Genomic DNA, 12,286 nt, shown 5'->3' on the forward strand with positions numbered 1-12,286 from the left:
TCTCCAATAGAAATGTATCCTTAGAATGTATTAGGTCAGGACAGTGGGGCCAGAATTCACTAAAATTAACACAAAGCCTCCTAAGAAACAATGAATAAGCAATGAATAGGCAACAGAGGAATTTTGACAAACAGGTTTGTTTTCCTTTGAATTTGTTTTAAATTCTCTAACTAATTTTACTATTATTGTGCTTTCCCTGATTCTGTCAGAGGGGACTTTCCCCCTTTTGAACAATTTATTTTAGTTCTGATCAAAGAACTCAGATGTGGGAAAGATTCACTGGATCAATGAAGCTCTCTTCTTTAATTTCCTAACATGAATTATAATTGCTATAAGTGGCCAGAAGACGAAGTCATTGTTTCATGCATAAATTTTTCCTTTGGTCTCTTTGCCTTTTCAGTACAATAGAAAATATACATGTCAATTTCCAGCCAATTAATAGGGGTTCAGATCCATAGAATTTTTATAATTTCAATGATATTTGAGAGCTGGTACCCTGTTTAAATTGTTGGACAACCCCAGCAAATATTTAGGAACTCCTTAATCCACTCCAGTACAAGACAGCCTCCTGCATTCAATATAGAGCCATGTCAGAGAACTTCAGGCCTCTTCTCAGGCACAAGTCAGGGTGCCATCTTTTACTTTTTACTTTGGCTAGTAGATTTTTCAACTGAGAAATATATATCCCTTTACATATTTTTCCTCTTTGGTGAAGTGGGTCTTTAGGCATAAATCATTTATTCATTATTAGGCCACTATTAATTGAACACCTGCTCTGTGCCAGATACTCTAATAGGTACTGAGGATAAGGCAGTGAACAAAATAGACAAAAATCCCTTCCCTGAGCTTCCATTCTAGGGAGAGAGAGATAGATTAAACCAATAAACAATTCTGTAATGTATTAGATGGTTATATGTTCTGTGGAGAAAATGATAGGGGAAATGGTTAGGGAGTGTGGGGCTGGCAGTGGTGGTTGGTTGCTCTTTCATTTAAGCAACAAGTTGACAACACAGTTGTGCTTCTTCCTTTAGTCACAGTGAGCTACAGGGCAAAGAGTAGATGTAGACCTAATAGTGGTTATATTTAAAGTTGAATAAGGATTTAATAAAAGTTGTGATCTTGCCAAGCATGAAGTAAGAAGGAAGAGGAGTTGAGAGTGATTGCAAGAAGGGATTATCATGATTGACTTTAGTATGAAAGCTGTAAGAAGGGAAGAGGGGACTGTAGGTGAGGGATAGTGAAAAGGTGGTAGGGTTAATGGGTTACTGATTCCGGTGGAAGTGAAGGATTGCTGGAATCTACAAGTTCCTGATTCTCTTCAGGGATGGGAATTGGAAGCCCCATTGATCCTCCATTTTTATTTTGGAGTGTATGACTCACCAACACCCCTCTTCAGCCCTGTCGGAACCTAAACTTGGGCAAATGGACACTCCTTCACAATGGGTCTTCTTCTCATAAAGAGCCTGAAAATGCAATCAAGGTCAGACAGGCATCCTTGTTACTCAAGAGGGCTAGGAATTTCTGAGGACTTTCAGATTCAATTATAGCCCTTTCATAGAGACATTCTCTGTTACTTCCTACTATATCTGATTTATATATTTTATGCTAACAGAAATTCTTTAGGTCACAGAGTTTCAGCATTCAAGATGCAAAATTAACTTTTAGTGTTTTCCAATGTTATTTTATTACTTACAAAATCTTGATTGACAGTTAATGGGACCAAAACTTACAAATAAATCTTTTAAAAAAATTTTATAAATAAATCTTCTTAAGTTGATCAATTAGATTCATATTTTGTGGTAGGATATATAAAATTTATGACTTCTTCCCTCACAGATGGGGTGCATGTTTACTGCCCATCTCTCTTATTTGAAATGATTAAATTAAGATAATTCATTGTTTCCTATACACATTCATTTACATCCAAATTTGGATCTTCTACACATTTAAGTTATATATGAGGAATATATATATAATTATATTCAATGCTATTTCTGAACTAAATGAATTTGATAAATGAAATTACAAGTTTATACCAGTGATAAACAGTATACATTTTATTGTTAACACAATTTAAAAACTCACTTTACTTTTAAAAAAAGAATGGAAAAAAAGGGAAAAAATAAAAATTAAAATAAAAAAGAATGGACAGGCTGCTAATAAAAATATTGATATCTAAGGCAAGTAAATTAAAGTTCAAATTTTCAATCTATGAAATTGAATAGGGAGAAAGCAAGAATGGGAACGATGAGTCATACCTATTTTTTATTTAAGTGTATGTGTTATTTGCTCCAAAGCTTTTTTTCATGCTTTGTCAACAATAGGTAGAAAATGTAGAACCTTGAAGATCACTGCAAGGTCTTTGGTTTTCACTATGGGGGAAATGGGAAGCCAATGAAAAGTTCTGAGTGGAGTGACATGAACTGATTACCAAGATCATTCTGTTGCTTTGTTGAGACTAGTCTGAAGGAAGTCAAAGGGAGAAGCAGAAGAATTGGAGATCAGTCTGTTGCAAAAGACTAGATGAAACGTATATATTGACTTGGACTAGTTTGGATTCTGAACGGGTTTTGAAAATGTAGGCACAAAGACTTGCTAATGAATCAAATCCTTTTAAACTTGATTGGGGCAGCCCCGGTGGCGCAGCGGTTTAGCGCCGCCTGCAGCTCAGGGCGTGATCCTGGAGACCCTGGATCAAGTCCCATGTCGGGCTCCCTGCATGGAGCCTGCTCCTCCCTCTGCCTGTGTCTCTGCCTCTCTCTCTAGCTGTGTCTCTATGAATAAATAAATACAATCTTAAAAAAAAAAAAAAAACTTGATTGGCTGCAAGATGTGAGACGGGATAACCAAAATTTTTAGCCAGAGTAACTATAAGACTGGAGTTGCTATGTACCAAGATGGGGAAGACTGGGGGTAGAGCAGTCTAAATAGGGTTGTCAGGAACTCAGGTTTGGACGTAAACGCCAAATTTAAGATGCTTATTAAACTTCCACGTGGAGACATCAAGTGGACAGTTGAATGTATCAATCTGGAGTTTAAGAAATGGGTTCAGGATAGACAAGTAAATTTGGGAGTCAAGAGCAGATAAGCCTTGACACTGTATGTGCTGCTCCTAGGAGTGTTTCAATAGGGAGAAGTTCCAAGGAGTGAGCATCGGATAATTCCAACATTGAAAAGAAGGAATTAGGGATCCCTGGGTGGCGCAGCGGTTTGGCGCCTGCCTTTGGCCCAGGGCGCGATCCTGGAGATCCGGGATCGAATCCCACATCAGGCTCCCGGTGCATGGAGCCTGCTTCTCTCTCTGCCTGTGTCTCTGCCTCTCTCTCTCTCACTGTGTGCCTATCATGAATAAAAATTAAAAAAAATAAAAAAAAAAAGATTTTAAAAAAAGAAAAGAAGGAATTAGCAAGAGCTGACTTTTGGATTTAGCAACATCGAGGTAACAAATATATTTTTTAAAGATTTTTTTTTATTTGAGAGAGAGAGGGGGGGGTCTTCTATGCATTCTAATACATTTCCTAATACACGTCCACAAATAATAAAGATGTAGTCATCAAGACTCAAAATCCTAAATCACTCTCTTCACACAGCTTCTGTGAAAATGCTCGAATGTCATTTTAAACCCAATGAGCTCATGCGGGCTCCAACTCTTAGCTGCTATCTAACACTGAGCATTGACTACGTGCAAGAGATGGGAGCTTTGGGGAGCACTGGAGAAAAGTAAGAAAAGGACAAAAACAACACAAGCCAAAACTCATGAACTACTCCCCCCCCCCCCCCATCGCACAGGGCTAATTCATCCATTCATTCATTTATTTAAAAAAAAAAAAGATTATTTATTTAAGATAGAGACACAGAGGGCATGAACAGGGGGGTGGGGCAGAGGGAGAAAGAGAAGCAGACCCCCTGCCGAGCAGGGAGCCCGACGTGGGGCTCAATCCCAGGACCCCCGGGGTCATGACATGTCCTGTGCTGAAGATAGACGCTTAACCAACTGAGCCACCCAGGTGCCTCCGGGGCTAATTCATTTATTTGTTTTAATGGTAAACTCCTGGGTGGCGCTCCTACTCCTAACCCCCAGGTCTGCACCGTTCCTGCCGCTCAGTAAAGGCTCAACAGTGGTGCACTCACCCCTCGCAAGACCTTCGAGCCCCAGTCCACGTCGGGCTGCGGAGCCGAGACCTGACGCACCTTGCGGGCATCCCGCTCCACAGCCTGGCCACGTGATGCGCTCCGGCCAATGGGACGGCCGCCCGCCGTCGCCCCGCCCACGCCCCGCCCACGCCCCGCCCCCCGCCGCCCATAAAGCCGCCTGCCGCTGCCCGCCAGCGACTGCCGCCATTAGGACGAGAGCTGGCGGCGACGGACGGGGAGGAGCTGCTGCCTCGCACCGCTTCGCCTTGTGCAAGCTGGCGGGAACGATCGGAGAAGGCCTTTTTCACACGACGTGGCGGAGCCTCTGCGCGGACTGCTGCCCTGGATCCGGGCGCTCCGTGCGACGCTGAGCGGGAAACAACCGTTTTTCCCTCTTCTCCCCTCCCCCATCAGCCCTGAGACCGACGAGGCGGTTGGGGAGGCCGGCCCACTGCGTGCCTTGCTGCCCAGGTGAGCTGCCAGTTGCTCTCCTTTGGCTTACCATCTGCAAGCCTGTTGCCCCAGTGAAACCTTTTAAAATTTTGGGGGCTTTTCTCTTAAATGCTTGAGTTTGGTTTTTTGCTTTTTGGGGGGTTTTTTGTTTTTTTGTTTTTGCAAGGAAGCGGTGGGAAGGAGGAGGTTGGGGCGAGGAGGTGAGGTTCCAGTTATACAACTGCCTACTCCCTAACCTGAAAAACGTTCATGGTCTTTGGGGTTCTCTTGGGTCTAGGATTGGCAGATTGTGTATGTACTGCAACTTGGGGAACGCAGGAGAGAGTAACAGAGCTCTAGCAGTGGCTGGCATTTTTGTTTTTTGGTTTTTTGGAGGGCGGGGGTGGTATCTTCATTTGGGACAGGGAATTTCCCACCCTTGATTGATACATTTGTTTAAGCTCTTGGGCCATGCTTACCCATCTGTTGGGTGCTGCAGAACCTGGGCCTGAACTCAACATAGTGGCTTAGGTTAAGAATTCAGATGAAGTATGTACATGGTGCTTTGGGACCCGTGAGAAGGACCCAGGTGGGTGGAAGGGGGTGAGGGAGGCCTCCAGGTAGAGGTGATAACTGAGCTGGGTCTTGAAAGACAGAAATTGGGTCAGAAGAGTGACGGGAGGAGCTCTGATAAGCAGGAGAAAATTTTCAAAAGCATGGACATGTGTGAGCACAGAGTGGGGTGGAACAGTGAAGAACTGCAAGTTTTTGAGTGTGGCTGGGGCAGTGTTGGGCATTGGAATAGTAGCAACGGAAGTTTAATGAACTAGGCAAGTGGTTTATATATGTGTCTATCATGAACAGCGATTGTAAATTACAAAACAAACCAAAACCTCACCATTATATCAATTGAGGTGGGAGTAACAAGTGATTGAACAGCAAAAAAAAAAAAAAAAAAAAAATGTGGTTTGGGGGGTAGAAAATAGAAACACCTTATTAAGTATTCAGTAAATGTAAATTTATATTCCAGATTCAGGAATGTGTTGATGGAGTTTTAAAAAAAGAGCAAGGGAAGAACCCTGAGGGATATTATTGGATTAGCAGAAGATGAGATTATGAGGGAGATAACTCACTCTGGATTTCCAATCTGATTCTATTTGTTTTCTTGGCAACCTGTTTCTATCTCTGTCAAAGCAGTAATTGTATGTATCCTGTTGTAATTACCTACTTGTAAGTCTCTATAAAGAGACCTTATCCCCAATTCCTAGTTCAGTGCCTGGCACTATTGTAGGTGCTTTATAAGTATGTAATAAATGAACAAATGGAATTTGGGAAAAAAGTGGTATCCCGGAAACTAGAGAAGAGTTTCAAGAGAGTCACGATAGTCTGGTAATAGATGTTGCTGAGAGGTCAAGTAAGATAAGACTCAAAAGAATCCATTTAACAACTAAGTAGGTATTAGCCTTAGTATAAAGGGTACTTTTAGAGGAATGACAGAAAAAGTTGAGTGTGAGGTGGGGCGTAAAGACAATGTCCTTTTTTAGGATGCTCTAGTGTGAGGTACAGAAGAGAGAAGATTGAGGCTACAAGGAGACAATAGGATCAAGAGAAGAATTTTTAAGGAGATTTGAGAAAGTGTATATGGAGGGTAAGCTAGTATAGAAATGCTGACAATATAGGCAAGAGAGATCAAGGTCCTTTGTTACCTAGAGTCCCTGGGAAAAGAGTTTAGACAGGGAGGGTGTCGCATTTTTAGACTGAAGGGAGGGGTAGGTGAGAAGATTGAATCATTGTGAAGAATACACATTTTCTAGAAATTATCTATTTGGCTTTAAATGCAGCCTGATTTTTATTTTGAAGAAACCATTTTCTCCCTTGAATTAGAGACAGCTTATTTGATGATGCAGGATTTGGAATCAGTATTTGAGCTCACACTGGGTGGATTGCTTTTGACCTTTCTGAGCCCTAGAACCATCTGGTGTTCAGAATCCAAACTTTTTTTAAAAAAAATATTTATTTATTTGAGAAAGAGCACAAGTGAGAGGGAGAGAGGGACAAGCAGATTCCCTGCTGAGCAGGGAGCTTGACACATGACTTGATCCCTGGACCCTGAGATCATGACCTGAGCTGAAACCAGATGCTTAACTGACTGAGCCACCCAGGCATCCCCAGAATCCAAACTCTTTAGTTCTATATTGTACTGCTTCCCTGCATGTGTAAGATCTATTACTTAAGTTCAACCAGAAGTGCCACCACACAGCAGAATAACTTACTCTCTTCCATTTATTGAAATGATGGGAAAATTAAAAAAAAAAATTCTTAAATGATCTTATTCAAAACCTCAAAAAGGGGCAGCCCTGGTGGCTTAGCGGTTTAGGGCCGCCAGCAGCCCAGGGCGTGATCCTGGAGATACAGGATGGAGTTCCACGTCAAGCTCCCTGCATGGAGCCTGCTTGTGTCTCTGCTTCTCTTTATCAATAAAAAAAAAAAAAACAACAAAAAAAAAACAACAAAAAAAAAAACCTCAAAATTCACTCTATCTAAAAGAGCCTTCTAGGCTCAAGATATGTTAATTTACATTTTTCTATTTTAATCAGCTCAATTCCTTGAGATTTCAGTAAGCACCTAGGGCAACACAATTTAATACTTGCACTACTAAATTAGTAAAAATTAAATTGTGTAAAGTTTTTTCTTGGCAAACTCAAGAAATTGATTGGTCTTGGTGGTTTTTGAAAGCGTAAAACCTTTGCCAAAGAGATCAGACTCTTCCTAATAGTGTCTTTATGTGCATTGAATTAGAGGTGAACTTGTATGTTTCTTGTAACATTTTTAAAAACATGTTTTAGCTTGTGTGTGCGTTTCAGGAAATTTTTGGTTTGTAAGTATTTGCAAAGATGACTGAAATATTCACAAACACTTCAATGACTTTTTTCTTAGAAGTTTAAATTTTTACTCTTGTACATTGTTGGTAAGGCTATAAATTAGAATAATCTCTGGACAGCAATTAAACATGTAGCCAGGGACGCGTGGGTGGCTCAGCGGTTGAGCGTCTGCCTTCGGCTCAGAGCGTGATCCTGGAGTCCTGGGGTCGAGTCCCACATTGAGCTCCCTGCATGGAGCCTGCTTCTCCCTCTGCCTCTGCCTCTCTTTCTGTGTGTCTCTCATGAATACATAAATAAATACAATAAAAAAAAATGTAGCCACATTTAAAAGCATTGTCCTAGAAATTTTTTTTTAAGATTTTATTTATTGATTGATGAGAGATACAGAGAAGCAGAGACATAGGCAGAGAGAGAAGCAGACTACCTGCAAGGAGTCCGATGCGGGACTTGATCCCAGACCCCAGGACCAGGCCCTGAGCCGAAGGCAGATGCTCAACTGCTGAGCCACCCAGGCATTCCTGTCCTAGAAATTAATAGAAATATATCCAAAAGGCCAGACCAAATTCAATAAATCAATAAATGTATATATCCAATAGGTATTGGCTATGTATGGAGTTTAGCAAGGTATACAATGTATACAATGATGTATTTATGAGGATATTCATTGCAACATTGTATTTAATATCTATATGTCCACATTCATATGATATACTGGGCAGCCATTAGGAATAGAGGGGGTTGCCCTGGGACAATTTCTAATATGAATTAAGTATAAAAAACACTATTGCTAAAAGGATACACAAGAAATTGCTGGGATTCCTGGGTGGCTCAGCAGTTTAGCACCTGCCTTCAGCCCAGGGTGTGATCCTGGAGTCCTGGGATCAAGTCCCACATCAGGTTCCCTGCATGGAGCCTGCTTCTCCCTCTGCCCACGCCCCCCCCTCTGATGAATAAATAAATAAAATCTTAAAAAAAAATGCTAACAAAATAATTTACTTGCAGTAAAGAGGGGTCCTAGTTGGCTAGGGGACAAGAATGAGAAAGGAGGGGTGCCTGGGTGGCTCAGTCAGTTAAGTGTTAGACTCTTAGTTTCGGCTTAGGTCATGATCTCAGGGCCATTGGATCGAGCCCCATGCAGGCTCCAAGCTGGGCATGGAGCCTGCTTAAGATTCTCTCTCCTTTTCTCTTTCCCTCTGCCTCTCTCCCTCTCTATAAAAGAAAGTCTTCAAAAAAAGAAAAAGGAAACTTTGTTGTATACCATTCATACTACATGGATATTAAAATTCAAGTAAAAGTTTTATTAAGTCTCTATATTATTTACAGATTATTACCTTTATATTGAACTATTGAGTGGGCAAAACAGATTTGATTTTCAGTTAATTTGCTCATGGAACCATAGAATGATATGACATGGTGATGCTAGTTATGTGATTATCTTCATCAAAGTAAACCAGAACTTTTCCTAACCTATTGTACATTGTCTTTGAGCAATTGTAATGGGTGATTATTATATAACACCCATTGAATAATATAGAATTCTTATTGACATTAGATTTCATCTGCCCATGCTATCTGTCTTTGTAGAAATGTATCCACAGGTAAAAACTTTTGAAAGCAAAAGTAACAATAAAATGACAACTCACCATAAACATTCAAAACAAGTAGACTTTCACAGAGACAGAATAGGCTATAGGTTATATATATTTGTCTGTATACTTATAATTCCATAGTTTAATCATGGAATTAAATCATGGAATCATGGAATTCAAACATTAATCATGTTTGAATATAAGTAAGTGATTTTAGAGAAAACCTTGAAGTAACCAATCCACTTAAATAAATGACAAAGTGTGACACTGTTCAGCTGATTATGACCCACCATTATATCAAATAAGGTGAAAATCTTTTGAAGGGTGTGGCTGAACCATTATGCTGGTATTTTCTGTTTTTTTCTATTAACCTTTTTCAATAATTAAGAACAAGAGTTACAATTAATAAAAGAAAGACTCTGTAGAAAGTAAAATAGTGGCAACTAACACAGAAATTTGCCAAAAATAAAAAGCCAAAAAAAACAACTTTAAAAAAAAATTTTAAATAAGATTACATTGAACAGAAAGACAGTTAGTTACAAAGAATATTTTATAAAGGAAATGATTCCTAGTCCTCTATTGTAAGCTCTCTAGCTAGAATCCAGGACCTCCAGCCAAAGAACACAGGCATACTTCTGAGATCCTTATCAGATTATCAAATATTAACTTTTTTTTGCTTTGCCCAGTGATAATTATCACAGCTCTTACTCATAGTCTATCTACAGCTCTCAAGCACAATGTACTGTAAGTTTATTGCTTAAAATTTCTAACCTAAAGAAAAAGATACGAAGAAGACCTATATATCTACCAACAATTGTCAATATTTTGCCAAGTTTGCTTGTGTATATAGGTTTTTCTCCTACACCATTTAACCTATTTTATAGATGTTACTATTGACATCAAATTTGTTGAGCATAGATTTAAACATCTTTTTCTACGTAATCACCATACTATTCTCATACCTTTCAATGTGTTCTCACAACAGTCAAAATGAATAATTTCCTAAATTTTCCTAGTTGTCCAAAAACGTCTTTTAATAGCTGATTTCAAACCAAAATATGATCTAGGATGATAAATTGAGTTCAGTTATATCTTAATTCAGAGCAGTTACTCCACATTTTCTTTTATAATCTTTGTATAAAAGGCCATTTGTCTTTTTTCATCTTTTTTTTAAACTTGTTTTAGGTCATTTGTCTTATAGGATATTATATTGTACACTTGTCTGTTTTCTTAAGATTTTGTTTCATTTTCTCAAGCATTGTCCCACATAACTTCTTTGCAGTGATGGCAGTGCTCTATAGCTGCGTTGTCCCATGCAGTAGCCAGTAGACATATAAAGCTATTGAGCATCTGAAATTTGGATGAGTTTTTTTATTTTAGTAATATTAATTTAAACTTAAATAGTTCTATGTGGCTAGAGCTTGTCATATAGGACAGTGAAGACCTAGCCCTTTAATTTCCTGTTACATGTAAGTTAAGTCTAAAAGCTTGTTACATATTTTTGGCCAAAAGCCTTTATAGGTACTGTATATATTGTATTTTGTCTAATCAGGAGACATACAGTCTTTTATCCCAATACATGCTGTTTCATTTTATTTTTTTTAAAGATTTTATTTATTTATTTATTTATTTGAGAGAGAAAACACAGGGAGGTGGAGGGACAAGCAGACTATGCACTGAGTGCAGAGCCTGATGTGGGGCTCTATCTCATGACCCAAGAACATAATCAGAGCTGAAATCAAGAATCGGACACTTAACCAACTGAAAATAAAGGCTCCTTTTTATTTTATTTTTTAGAACTTTAAAAAGATTTTATTCATTTATTTGAGAGAGAGAGCACTGGCAGGGGGAGAGGCAAAGGGAAAGAGAGAAGTAGACTCTTCCCCCACCTCCTGCTGAGGAGGGAACCCAACCTAGGGCTCCATCTCAGGACTCTGGGATCATGACCTAAACTGAAGGCAGAGGCTTAACCAACTGAGCCACCCAGGTGCCTCATTTTTTTCTAGATTTAAAAAAATTATTATTTATTAGAGGGAAAGTTAACACAAGTAGGGGGAAATGTAGAGGGAAAGGGAGAAGCAGACTCCCTGCTCAGCAGAGAACCCAATGCGGGGCTTGATCCCAGGACCCTGAGATCATGACATCAGCTGAAGGCAGATGCTTAACTGACTGAGCCACCCAAGCGCCCTTTTAGATTTTATTTTTAAGTAATCTATACCCAATATGAGGCTTGAACCCTCAACCCCAATCAGGAATCACATGCTCCACCAATTAAGCCAGCCAGGCGCCCCCCAATACATGCTATCTTAAGTTTTTACTAGTTAGTATTATCTTATAGGTACTACAAAAATCTAATTTTGGGATTTGACTAATTTTGTGCAGATATTTGATCAAAGTACCAGAAACAAGAAAACAAGGACAAGTGGGGTTTGAAATATAAGGGACATATGAGGAGGTTGTATAAATAGAAAAGGATATATAGGATATAAAGGAGGAGAAAAATTTTATTTTTAAAAAATATTTTATTTATTCATTAGAGGCACAGACAGGCAGAGGGAGAAGCAGGCTCCCTGTGGGGAGCCCGCTGTGGGACTCCATCCAAGGATCATGACCTTAGCCAAAGGCAGACACTCAACCACTGAGCCACCCAGGTGCCCTAGGAGAAGAATTTTAAGAGAGTTGTTAGCCATTTTAAATACTACAGAGAAGTTTGGGAAGGTAATTGAGGAAGACAGTGAGGGCTTTGGAATATTTCAAGATGTTAGTGATCTTTGGAAATGCAGTTTCATAAGGGGGTTGGAGAAACCAGATGGATATATTTTGTACCTACGGCTGGTTGGTTGACTGTTTTCTATGTTAATAAGCATGTAGCAAGAAAGGTGTTTTCTTTAGGTCCTTATTTCTTAAGAGGTGGGGGTGGAGGGAGAGAGAATCTTCCGGAGATTCAATGCTGAGCACAGAGCCTGACATGAGGCTTGATCTTATGACCTGAGATCATGATCTGAGCCAAAATCAAGAGTTGGACACTTAACCTACTGCACCGCCCAGGCACCCCTAAGTCCTTATTTTTTAGAGCAGTTTTAGGTTCACTGCAAAGTTGAAAGATACAGAGATTTCCTATATACCTCCTGACTCCCACATATGCTGCCCTCCCCCTTAACATCCTCCACCAGAGTGGTACATTTGTTATAGTAGATGAACCTACAATGATACTATCACCCAAAGACCTTAGTTTGCATTAGAGTTCAC

General features: G+C 39.7%; 1 protein-coding gene across 1 annotated transcript in view; it reads left to right on the forward strand.

Moving 5' to 3' along the window:
• The first annotated feature begins 4,309 nt into the window (after nucleotides 1-4,309).
• The window catches only part of BRDT (bromodomain testis associated), a 57,471-nt gene continuing 49,494 nt past the window's right edge, over nucleotides 4,310-12,286 (forward strand). The window contains exon 1 of the mRNA XM_072834469.1: nucleotides 4,310-4,605. The gene's annotated coding sequence lies outside the window, so the exon portion shown is untranslated. The remainder of the gene's footprint in view (nucleotides 4,606-12,286) is intronic.

Source organism: Canis lupus, chromosome 8 (genome assembly GCF_048164855.1).
Source record: "Canis lupus baileyi chromosome 8, mCanLup2.hap1, whole genome shotgun sequence".
Classification (NCBI taxonomy): domain Eukaryota; kingdom Metazoa; phylum Chordata; class Mammalia; order Carnivora; family Canidae; genus Canis; species Canis lupus.